This window comes from Misgurnus anguillicaudatus, chromosome 12 (genome assembly GCF_027580225.2).
Source record: "Misgurnus anguillicaudatus chromosome 12, ASM2758022v2, whole genome shotgun sequence".
NCBI classification, from domain to species: Eukaryota; Metazoa; Chordata; class Actinopteri; order Cypriniformes; family Cobitidae; genus Misgurnus; species Misgurnus anguillicaudatus.
The window spans coordinates 13,514,538-13,527,057 of record NC_073348.2 but is presented as its reverse complement, the minus strand read 5'-3'; the positions used below and the strand labels follow the sequence as shown (position 1 = coordinate 13,527,057).

The following is a 12,520-nucleotide window of genomic DNA, read 5'->3' as shown; positions in this document are numbered from 1 at the left end:
TCAGCATACATAAGATGATTGATTAATGTATCACCAACTCTACAACCTGTACCACATGCATTCAGGCTTACAGACAAGTCATTCATATACATATTAAAAAGAAAAGGTGACAAGATTCCACCCTGGCGAACACCATTAGTCACTTTAAATTCATCAGTTATTATGGTCCCCCATCTCACACTCATTGTCTGATGGGAGTACCAATATACCAAAATTCTGATTAAAAAACCAGGTACCCCATTATTACACATTTTTAAAAATAATTTCTCATGATTAACACGATCAAATGCTTTAGAAGCATCAATAAAACACAAGAACATTGTTGAATTCTGTCTATTATACATATCTGAAATTTCCTTTAGTGCAAAAATACATAAGTCAGTGCCATGTTTTCTTTTAAAACCAAATTGGTTATCAGTATGGATGTACCTTTCAAGTCTATTCAAAATAACTGTCTCCATCACTTTGGACATAACACTGGCCAAACCTACTGGCCTGTAATTATCTGAGTTGTTCAGCTTCCCCACTTTATCTTTAATAACAGGTACTAGTACAACTGAGAGCATAGAACCAGGTAACTCTCCATGAACAAACAAAAAAAAACAGAATAGCACATTGCCAACAGAGGACTCAGTTTCTTACTGGCAAGTTTAAGATGTTCATCTGTAATGTTATCTAGGCCACAGGCCTTGTTATCTTTTAATTTCAACATTGCTTCATTAATTTCAGCTGTAGTTATCACAACATCATCATTATACTCCACATTATCCACTGTAAGCACATTACTTCACAGTTTAACAGTTCACAATAATGTTTCCGCCATAACTGTGAAATTTCATAAGAACCACTCACACCATCTATATTAGCTGGAAGAGAAGCTTTACAATTGTTGATAGCTTTTATTTCTTTCCAGAAGTCATTCAAATTATTTTTTTGCAGCTTCCATGCCAGTGAATCAGCCCTCATAGTATTTTCATTTCGTTTAATATATCGAAGTGCACCTTTAAATCTAGCATTAGTGCGTTTCTTATTCTCAAACAAGGGGCTATGCCTACTTTTACCTGACTCAGCCCATTTAAAAAAAGCATTTGGGGCCTCCAAATGGAGCTCTTCTACATGATCCTTCCAGCCAGGCTTAGCATTGCCTACTTTTGTCCCAGATTTATTTAGAGCCTGACTTGAAATGACAATAGAATCCACAATTGTATCATACAGGAAACTTAAATCCTTACAGTGTTGTATATTCTTACAGTTCATATCCCTACATAATAAGGCATCTTTTGGGACCATTATACTACCTAACAAAGCATCAGTCCGTTTGACATAATCATTCAGATCTTTCTTAGAAAATTTTGACCAACTTATCTTCCCTACATCAGCAGGATTGTCCACAGGCAACAACACCGGCAAACTACCTTTGTGTTTACCACTATGAAAAGGGGTATATGGTCCATTGTAGCCAATTCATAATCAATCTTAATCATACTGATGGATTCATGTGCATCCGCTGTACAGAGGCAGTGGTCTAGCCATGAAGTAGAATGCCAGGCCTCACTAATACAGGTAAAACTATCTTTTGGCAATAATACCTTACTAGATAAAACCAATCCACTGTCTCAACAAATGTAATAAAAATAAGTTGTTCTTTAAAATGTAATAAAGCATATATTTATTACCAGCATACTTCTAGTACACTTAATAAATACATTAAAAATATTCTTAAGTTTAGCATATTTCTTAAAAATGTAATTAAGTATATCTTTATTACTAATGTACTTCTAGTACACTTAATATAAATACATTAAAAATATTCTTAAGTTTAGCATATTTCTTAAAAATGTAATTAAGTATATATTTATTACCAGTGTACTTCTAGTATACTTTTAAAAAATATATGTTTACATACAATTTAACATATTTTTAATACACTTGAAATAAGTATGTTGGAAATACAAATGTATTATAAACATACTATTTGTATTTTAAGTATATTTTTAATACATTAAATACTATGTCTTTTTGACCTGGGTTAATAATCATTATTCATCATGTTCAGACTGAGCCAAAAAAAAAAAAAATTGATTGTTTACAAAATGTGTGGGTCTAAATAAAAAAATTACTTTTTCTGAGAACTATTGAAATGGATTTATAGCATTTTGCAAATTGTAAACATAACACAATCAGCTAAGGTTTACTTGTGGATGCAATTTTTACTCACCTCATTATAAACCATAATGCCAGCTTTATTTGCAACTTTGCTGTGACCTGGAATGTGTAAGACTTTGTATATTCTCTCTTGTAATTAATCTGTTTAAATCATAAAAATGCAAAAGCTGTGTAGACACACAGTAATGAAATATAAAATTATTATAATTATACAACATATTCATTCTTTTAAAGGTGCTCTAAGCGAATTCATGCGTTTTAGACCATAAAACATTTTTTGTTACATACAGCAAACACCGCGATCCCTGTAGACAGCCCAGTCTCCACAAACTTCAATATAAACACAGTGGCCAAACCTACAAACAGAAACCATAACAAAGTGTTACTGCCAATAAACGACAAGAAGGATTTGAGGGTGGGGGTTGGGAGCGTTCATGAAAGCACGGAAGGGAGGGGGAGGAGTTAGCTACGCTCCGTTTGTTTGAAAACAGTTCAAATATCAACAAAAACTGACGTCTCGCAGATGCACTTAAATCGCCTTTAATGACATACTTGAAATAAACAGATATGGGTAGCTCTTAAAAGAGCTTTTGTGGCTTTGAAAAGAGCCATTGGTGTGCTCTATGTACTGGGCTGCCATGGCACTGCACCCTCCTGGTTGAAGTAGGCACAGTATGTCTTCCTGATTTCAATGGCTCTATGGGTGGCATAGTTGGAGCCCATCCTTGGTGCATCTCTCAGGGCATCAGGAGAAGATGGGTCAATGGTGAGTTCAGCTCTGTGTGCTCATCTCCCTCCTTCCAGTGTCTTTATTTGCAGGAAGTTATGCAGCACACATGTGGCCTTCACACACACCTCTGCAACCTCTGGAATTGTTGCGATGACATGGTGATACATCTGCCACTGAGGATGCCAAAGGTGCACTCAACTACCACCCTAGCCCGGCTGAGGCGGTAATTGAATACCCTTCTCTCAGGTGGGACGTGATGTCCAGGTTATGGCCGCAAGAGGTTTGTCATCAACTGGAAAGCTTCATCCCCCACAAACACACAGGGAAGAGGCCCCCGCTGCTCTGCTTCTGGGATGACATCATCTGGCATGCCATCTCTAAGGCCCTCTCCAAATGAAGAATTCCGAAGAGTCCCACTGTCACTGGTCCTGCCATAGCCACCAACATCCACAACCCGAAACAGATAGTTGGCATTGACTTCAGCCAGGGGCACCAGTAAGTAGGTGCTTTTGTAATTATAAAACAGGGGCCCGAAATATGCCGGTGCTTGCAAGACCACGATTCCCATCGATGGCACCAAGACAATTGGGAAAATTCCAGCACACATAGATCTGGTCAGCAATGGCCCTCCAGTCTTCCATTTTGGGAACTGGCATAGTCTTTTTGAACAGGGCTGTCTAGATGGCAAAGGCCACCTCCCTCACAATGCCTGAGACAGTAGAGTGCCCAACATGGTAGCTGAAGGCAATTGTTCTAAAAGAATCACCTTTAGCCAGGTACCTGGGAAAAAGCAAGACATATGGTATTAAGACATTAACATTAATAAGATTTACTCTCTGTGTATCAATGTTCTGTGTCCTATTAAGCACATATCTATCACATAATCTACTTTTACTGAATTTATGCATTAACCATACAATGTAGAAAAACTGTAGTAGTGTGTAAAGTGTCTGTTTTGTATGTACTGTGTATTATACCTATGTAGTTTTACATAGTATTTACATACTGAAATAAGCTGAACATAAGTAACGAGTTTATAATGGTTATTTTAAACCATTTGTTGAAAAAAACAATAGAATGCATAACAGAAGTGTTAATGAATTTACTTGTATTAAGGGACTTATTTTGATTTTAATGAAAACAATAGTCTTTTTGAATCTTTACTGGTTATGTGTTGATTCTATTGGTGGGAGGTAGTCTGGCAGAAGGAAGGCAATCATTATATATAACCAATTCCTCAATTAAAGATACAATTTGTATTTATGCGCCAAAAAATGGCGCCAGATCAAACAAAAACAATGATGTTGTTTACTGACGCTCTGAAGCAGCGTGGAATTATGGGATTTGTAGTCTTTAATCAGACGAGAACGAGAAATCACGTTGATGGATAAGGTAATCAAGTCTTATAAATGTTGCGTTTGATGACATCGTTTATTTCATTATGTAAGTTTATATGTGTTGTTCAAAACGAAATTGTTAGTCATATTGATATTACAGTATTAGTCCAAATTCGATGGTAAACACAGCTCAGAGTTAAGTTTTCAACTTACAATCTACAATCATTTTTCACATAATGAATTGACAGTACAAATCTTATTGTGAAGTGTCTTAAAATGACCATTTATATTGCTGTACAATACCTCTTGATGTGCATATCGTCCGCGGGAAGACGCGCTGATTACAGTCTACACACTAATGTTGTGATCAATATAATAGCATACGTTTTTTGAAGGGTTACGAATCAAAACAATTCACCCATCGCGTAAAACAGAAGCAGGATCAGAATCTCGGTCTAGTTAAATGTTGTCGTGAAGCTCTCTCGATCCAGATAATGCAACACCAAATTGATCCTCCCTCGTTTTGTTCCAAACTCTTCTTGGGTCGTTTGGTTGGCCCGTACGCTTACAGGAGCTGACACAACCAGCGGCAGACGGTACAGAGATATCCATAAGTCCATAAGCAAGCGCATAGTTCCGCATTTGTCCACAACACTGGCTGCGTCCGAAAACTCAAGGCAGTGAGGACTTCCCTCGCTGCCTCATGAGGACATGACTTCGGACTCGGAGGCCTGAAGGCAGCTCAGAGAAAGGCTTTCCGACGCACTTCAAAGGCAGCGTGTTTGAAATATAAAAAGAGCGTGCCTTTGTGATAACTAATCACATATTTGAAAACTACAATACTAATTTCTCGCTAGAAATGAAATTAAAATGCTTAAAAAGTGAAAATATACGTTTATTTTCACTAAATTTGTGCTCCAGCCGCTTCCTTGGCCGCCATTTTATTTTTTCGAGCTCGACCAGTGTTGTCATGTGTTTACGTCAGTAAAGGCGGTGACAAAGGGTCACATGGATATTAACGTCATTGATAGGAGACGGCACTGCCCCGTGTCAATGTTTTGAATGGAAATTTTCTCACGATTTACAAGTAGTTGAAAACATTACAGATATTGATAGTAATCAGCTGGACAAAATATATAACACTGGCCTTGTGGTTTTTGGAGATTTTACTGCAAATATTTTACAAATTGCACCTTTAATACTTTTAGAATAACGCCCAAAACACATTAACTTACAAAGGAAATATTCTAATAGTTTTTGATGTATACTAATTCATACATTTCTATTGTTTTTTTACCAGGTTTGTGACTTATAAAACTCAATTAAACAACATATATATTTTCGGATATCATGTAGATTATACATTTTACAAGAACAACAAGTCTACAACAAGTGCAAAATTAAAATTATCCTTACCGAAGGCAGATAGCAAGCCTTTGGGCAGGCTCAATAGGCTTTATGACCAGCTTCAGCCAGCTCCTTGTTTTCTGTCTGCCATTATTGGACAAAGTGATTAATTCCGGTGTGCCTGACCTCAGTAGTCACAATCAAACTGATTAATCCAGGTGTGCCTGACCTCAGTAGTCACAACAACAATAATCAGACACACCTGGGTTAATAGTTTGTCCAATAATGGCAGACAGGAAACAAGGAGCTGGCTGAAGTTCAGGAAGTAGTGCAGCTGGGCATAAAGCCTTTTGGCATCCGCATCACGGAATGGGTCTTTGTGATGATAGGGCCCACCTTGCCGAGCAACGTCATCGGAGGATTTCGGGGGACATCCTGGAATACTGCTCAAACAGTTCCTCATCCATGCACAACTCCCAGACAAGTCCGTGATACTCTCCCTGCTGTTGTCGGGAGAGACACGGCGGGCCCGCCATTGCCTGCGGGTACTTGCTGTTAAAGCTACACTAACACCAATGGCTAACGCAACCAAACCAACGTCCATAGCTGTCAAAACAGCCTTTTTTAAAGCCGCCTTTTTTGTTGTGCTGTGGTTCTGTCAGTGTCACTATGTGTTGTAGTCCTGTCACTATGTGTTGCTGTTGTCACTATGACGGTCGTGTCAGGGCCAAGCTTCAGACATGCTTTCATGCGAATGTACCATAAGTCTTTCTCCTCCTCAACTGCCTGACTTTTCTCTCCTGTCTCCTTTGTTAAAATTTAACATAATAATAACAATATAATATAATATAATAACACACTGTAAAAAAAATGCAGCTTAATAACTTAATAGCGGTATTGCGGAAAGCCGAAAATTCTCGTCAATGGCGGCGAAAGAGTTAACATACAAGCACAAAGTGCAGGCCATTAAAAGGTAATAGGCTATCCATCACTTCACAACACATTAAAAATCAGTGCAGATTAGCTAGCCACTGGATTTCAGCATTTCAGTAAGATATAGGTTTGAATCTCATTGGTAGCCCTATTGCATCTTATATTGTAGGCTATTTGCTGCCTAACCTTTAACTTTCCAAACGATTATTAAGTTAACGATTAATTGGTTTAGGAATCACTCCGCTATAGCAGACTACTTTCATTTTGAGATGGCAGCGGTATCTGCAAGTATGTGTGTCACGTGACATCCGTAGATGCAAGGATAATTGTCTCGTCGGCTATTGTCACATCAAAATGAAACAAAACTTCAAGGAAAAACTACAGAGGACATGACCACGGTGTCCTTAATGGTAGCTCCGGCCATGGTTTTTCCTGTTGTAAATTCATTGTTAACCACAGCTTCTTGGGGCTTATTGCTTTAGTAATAGTCAAATTTTAGCACTCTGTGGTCGACTGCGGCGCCGCAAACTCTTTATTTTTCAATCACTCCGCAAAGAGACTTGGATAGCTCTGCTGATTTTGGACATACAGATATGATTTATACATCATTTAAAATGTTAAATTGTCTAGTTTTTTTCTGTCCACTCCCAATAAAAACGGAATGTTGTGCTTTTCGCAATATTAAGAAAATAAACATGATGCGCGTTTTGTTCTCTCTCTCTCAGTGAAGTCCTTCCGTGAAGAAAATTAACTATATCTTAACGAATACATGTCATAGAAACAAAAGATAAATGTCTACATAATGCTTGGAATGTCAGCTTTTAAATGATGTAAGTGAGATCGAAAACATATATTGTAATTTGGTGTAAACTGTATGAGAAGGAGAAGAGGTACCATCTTTCTCCTGTTACCTGTTTATCTGTAATGAGATGAGATCGCCACACACCCGCGCCATTGAAGTGAAAGAGCAGAGACATCCATATGCATAACTCGTGCCTCCTACAGTCGATGGATACGCAATCCACAATCCAGTCTCTCTATTCCTTGTTGTTTTATCCGAGTGCACCAAACATGACATCTTAATCCTTATTTACTTGCTTATGTGTGTCAGTATCTCCAGAAGCGAGTGTTTTCTTTGTCTTCCGTCAAACATTTCATGCGAGGGGAATGCACATACACAAACACACGAGTCAGGAAACTCGACGCGCTTTTTGGTATTCTTATAAAATACGCGATTGCAAACAATACAATCCTTATTTAGTTGCGTCTAAGCGCATATCTCCGCACAGCAAGTTTATTAACTCTTTTTTGCCGCCATTGACGAGTTATCTCGTCAATTATGAGTTAATATTTAGCTGTTAAATATGTCTTTCTGGACGAATAGTTTAAAAAGATTTAATGATTTATTTTAACTGCCTTCATGTTTGATAGTCATTCTGAGTCTGATCTCTAACATAAATTCCTTTACCAAAACGCAATTTTTTCAGCTTTTTGCTCAAAATGTTGTATTTTTGAAGAGAAATATCCATATTTCAGTGGTTAAATTAAGTGGAAAAAGTAAATATATAATGAAACGTTTTTTCCCCATTTTGTTTGTTTGTTTGTTTATTGTTTGTTTGAAAGCAAAGGGTGTGTTCTTTCATTTGATATATTTTTATGTTCATATATTTATAGAAGATAATTTTTCCTGCAAGGAATTTTGTGAAACTTTTGTTAAAATCACAAAAATGCGGGTGGGCAACTTTTCTCAAAAAAGCTGGCGGTGAATGAGTTAAACACAGGATCACTCGCGTGTGCACACGTACTGCTTTCATGATCAACATGTGAGGGATTAATGCCAGCGGTGGCTGTAAACAAACATTGATAAGTTTATCACGATTGTCCCTTGTTGTGTTTCTACTATAATGATTACAAAAACACAAACGAGTCCAGACAACGATAGGCAGTTCTTTTGAGCTTTTTACTGCACAAAAGTAAACCTCTCGCTGGCTAACCAAACACTAACCCTGTGTTTATTTTTACAATGGCCAAACAGTAAATTTACTATGATTACTATGGTTTTTAAAGGTATAATTGTGAAATTAATAGAAAATATCTCTATATATTTCTATATATACACACACATAATATATATAATTTTTTGTTATAAATTCCCAAATAAACCTTATCATGGTTTCACTACAGAGAAAGTTACATTCCTGTTGAACATTCCTACAAGGCTCTTTATGTGGCTCATTATTCAACTCTTTTGTTCCTCAGCTGTCAATCACTGATTATTCAGGAGCTTTCCTGCCTCCACGCATACCGCCTTTCCCAAGCAAATGTGTCTTAAAAATTGTAAATCAATATATTGTTTAATGTGAATGAGCAGGCAGGATGATTTTCACATCATTTTGAAGAAAAAATTCTAGACTACTAGATCCTGTTTTGAAAAGTCTTGGTAAGACATTTAGAATGAGTTTTGTGGACTTAAAAATTTAGCTTTTTCAAAAACCACGCATACATTTTTCACTCAAAAATACAAACATGTACATACATGTTGATCATATAATCTTGTAGCCCAGTTTGTGCTGAACGCAATGTTATGAGACTTTTGCCATTTATATGTTTTTAAGCAACTGAAAAAAGCACAAATGTCAGTGCATGTCAAAACTTCCCCAGGGCCCTAAAAACCCCTTAGACCCCAGAGGGTTGGTATAAATTATCAACTTTTTGTATTTTCCCCTATTAAACAACAAATTTTCCACATTGAAGAGATTGGTTGCATTACGTATTGCATTCTTACAAACAAAAAACTAAAGTAGGTATCAACATGATGGGAAACAGGCACATTCAGTGTCTTTTGCAAAACGTACTATGGCATTAAATTGGGTTATGTGATAGTACCATTAGATGTCCATTCCATACTTGATGTAGCCAATGGCTATATAAAAGCTCAGCTGCCTGGTGAGAGAGTGAGCTTTCTCTTGGGAAATGATTTGGCAGGGGGCAAGTTTCTCTCCGCCAGTTATGGTAGATGCACCTGATATCTAATGTGAGCAGTCTGATTTCATGAAGCAGTTCCCTGGGGTCTTTCCTACATGTGTGACAACATAAGCACAAGCATACCAATTTAAAGATTGAACTCTACTGCCTTTGTTATTTAAATATTATTGCTATTAATGTTATGAAGTGTTAGAAGGAACCCAAAAGCAGACAGCAGTTTCTCAACAAAAGACCTTTATTATATAACATAACTGAAAACAAAACCCACGAGGGGGCAAAACAACATAAACAGGATAACTTAAACAGAAGGAGTGAACATTAAACAGGACAAGATCTAAACTACACTAAAACACTAAACAGGATGACACTTAACAATGAACTTGACTAACAATATACAATAGACTTGACTTGACTTGAACAGCGTACACTCTTAAGAAAAATGGTTCTATATAGTACCAAATAAGGGTTCTTCAGCTTGTAACAATAGCAGCACCCTTTCTGGTACTATATAGAACCCTTTTTAACATGGTTCTATATAGAACCTTGCCTTGAAAAAGTGCTAAATAGAACCTCAGTGGTGCTATAAAGAACCCTTTCATTTATCAGCAGTCAGGAGGATTATTTTTTATTTGTTTTTTTCTTATTTATAGCACTTTATAAGGTTTAACAGTTTAAAAACAGAATTGCAAGACATCAGAACATACTTTTATTTTCACTTTTTCATTACATGAGGTGTCATACAATAATAAATATGTGCATTAAAATCACAATCAGAATAAATATATTAATTATTATGCAAATATAACAAATCACTACTCAAATAAGATATGGATGTTAAATAACAGCTTCAATATTAAATAAATTAACAATAAAATTTGGCAATTAAAATCATTTTAAATAGACAACAATTACATGAAATTAATAAAATCATGACATGCAACATCAAAACATGCAAATGATAATAAATCCTGAATATTAACATATTATTGACATTACATTCAGATGTTTAGCACAAACAGATCGATGACATAGAATACAAATGAATGGGATGTTTATAATGCATTATTAACTGTAAAAATTAAAGACAATAGGATTGTGTCAATCTTTGTAGAATCTCACCAAAAAAGTCCATATTATTTTCTTTACGGGATCATCCAATACTCCAATACTCCATCCAATGTTCTTTGTTTTGTTGAAATGATGCTGAACATTTAGTCAGATAAGAGTAAGATAAGAAATGGTCTGCTATTGTCATGTTGATCTTGAGACGCAGGCTGTGATTAAAACAGATCTCCATCACCTGGCTGTGGTCATCATCATACAAGGTTGGGCATCAGGCTGAACAAGATTTGGATCTGTTGGAGATGGGAGAAAGGATAAGACATGGAGACAAAACAAGTTAATATTAGCCTGGAGTTTGCTTACATACTGTATGTAAAACATGATTTGACAGAAGTTTTAATATGACTCTGCTCAAGATACCTGTTTTGTCAGTAAATAGGTGAATGCTTGGTGAAAGATTTATTTATAAATTGAATTCACTCAATTAACATAAACCACTGTTATCAAGCCAATGGCAGACCTGCAGAGCTTCACTCACAATCCACCTACAACAGATAGACAAAAATAATTCTGTTATCACAAGTAAATGTGCCACAAGATCACACACACAATCTCCAAAATGTTTAAACAGTAAATAACTATTATTTTAATGCCAGCATTGAAAGTAACATGCATACATCACCTTTTAAAACAGGATGTGTCTTTCATATCAAGCGATCATACGCACTTGCCTTCACTCCCAGTAAGATTACCTCACATATGAAAACTCTTAAATATCAATAAAAAAACTAAACACATGTTGTACCACATTCTTTTCATAATTAGTTTAATAAACTTAATGTAAAATATACATGTATATGCTTTATAACAAACACTATAACAAATCATTATCCTAAGTCATTGTTAAAGCAGAGTCCCTAAAATATATCATTTAAAACAATATGAAGATTACCTGCTTTAAAGGGAATGAAGCTTACAGTATGTTGACCTGTTATAAAAGAAATAAAGTACATCAAAAACACACAAAACCTCAATTTACAAAATGTTTAAACAGTAAAAATTATTATTTTAATGCCAGGATTGAAAGTAACATGCATACATCACCTTTAAAAATAGAATGTGTCTCTCATATCAAGCGGTCATACGCACTGCCTTCACTCCCAGCAAGATTACCTCACATATAAAAACTCTGAAATATCAATAAAAAAACTAAACACATGTTGTACCACATTCTTTTGATAATTAGTTTAATAAACGTAATGTACAATATACATGTATATGTTTTTTGATACTTTAACCAATCATTATCCTAAGTCATTGTTAAAGCAGAGTCTCCTATCATTTAAAACAGTATGAAGCTTACCTGCTTTAAAGGGAATGAAGCTTACAGTATAAAGTTTACCTGCTACAAAAGAAATAAATTACAATAAGAACACAAAAAAATTCAATTTTCATAATGTTTTTAACAGTAAATTATTATTATTTTCCTCTCTTACCTGTTTGTGTTGTTAGTCTGCATGCGGTTCAGCAGGACTGATGATGGGCTTTTACAGGTGAAAATAATCAGGAGGCAGCTTGAAAATAACTGACTAAATTTAAAATCAAGAAAGGCGGGAATTAAAGAACCCTTTTGCCAAGACAAAGAACCATTTCAGCAAAATAATGGTTCTTCAGTAAGCTATGGTTCTATATAGAACCTTTACCATCGTTTCAGAACCTTTGAAGAACCTTTTTTCTTAAGAGTGTACTCACAGGATGTAGGAACAATGAACAAGCACAAATCAACAAACAAAAGGACCTTAAATAGGGGAGAACTAATGAGGACAAAAGGTGACATGGTTTAAACAATAAGGATGAGGATGACAGGGGAGCGGGGTAAAAGTGACAAGACACCGGGAACACGTGGTCTAGTAAAACCAATACAGAGACCACGTGATCCACACAAAACATGGGTCTGTCA

The 12,520-nt window shown here is 36.0% G+C and overlaps 1 long non-coding RNA gene across 3 annotated transcripts; it reads right to left on the bottom strand.

Annotated features, from left to right (window-relative positions):
- Positions 1 to 10,181: 10,181 nt before the first annotated feature.
- Positions 10,182 to 11,973, bottom strand: LOC141369015 (uncharacterized). 3 transcript variants are annotated; one of them, XR_012372490.1, is made up of 5 exons: positions 11,924 to 11,973; positions 11,665 to 11,749; positions 11,513 to 11,548; positions 10,981 to 11,328; positions 10,182 to 10,853 (listed from the first exon to the last, which is right to left on the bottom strand). It is a non-coding gene; the product is annotated as an uncharacterized lncRNA (long non-coding RNA). The 3 variants fall into 3 exon arrangements; XR_012372491.1 differs by lacking the exon at positions 11,924 to 11,973 and having other exon boundaries at positions 10,981 to 11,105; positions 11,243 to 11,328; positions 11,665 to 11,796; XR_012372489.1 differs by lacking the exon at positions 11,924 to 11,973 and having other exon boundaries at positions 11,665 to 11,796.
- Positions 11,974 to 12,520: the final 547 nt, after the last annotated feature.